The sequence below is a fragment of the Capsicum annuum genome, chromosome 5 (genome assembly GCF_002878395.1).
Source record: "Capsicum annuum cultivar UCD-10X-F1 chromosome 5, UCD10Xv1.1, whole genome shotgun sequence".
Lineage (NCBI taxonomy): Eukaryota > Viridiplantae > Streptophyta > Magnoliopsida > Solanales > Solanaceae > Capsicum > Capsicum annuum.
This window is the reverse complement of record NC_061115.1, coordinates 183,093,576-183,093,965: the sequence shown is the minus strand read 5'-3', so window position 1 is coordinate 183,093,965 and position 390 is coordinate 183,093,576.

Here is a 390-nt window from a genome sequence, read left to right as displayed (position 1 = left end):
ATGTTTTATAAATTAGTATATAACTATATATATATATATATATAGTTATATACTAATTTATAAAACATATATACGCACCATTCAATATATATGTACAATTTTAAATAAAATATACTACAATATATATATATAGTTTTATACTAATTTATAAAACATATACACACGTATACGATAAATATATACTATTTCAGAAGATATATACACACATATACGTATCATTCAATATATGTACTACTTTAAATAAAATATACTACAATATACACACACACTATATAGATATAGTTATATACTAATTTATAAAAACATATACACATGTATACGTTAAATATATACGTCTATAGAAGATATATACACATATATACGTAGCATTCAATATATATGTACTACTTT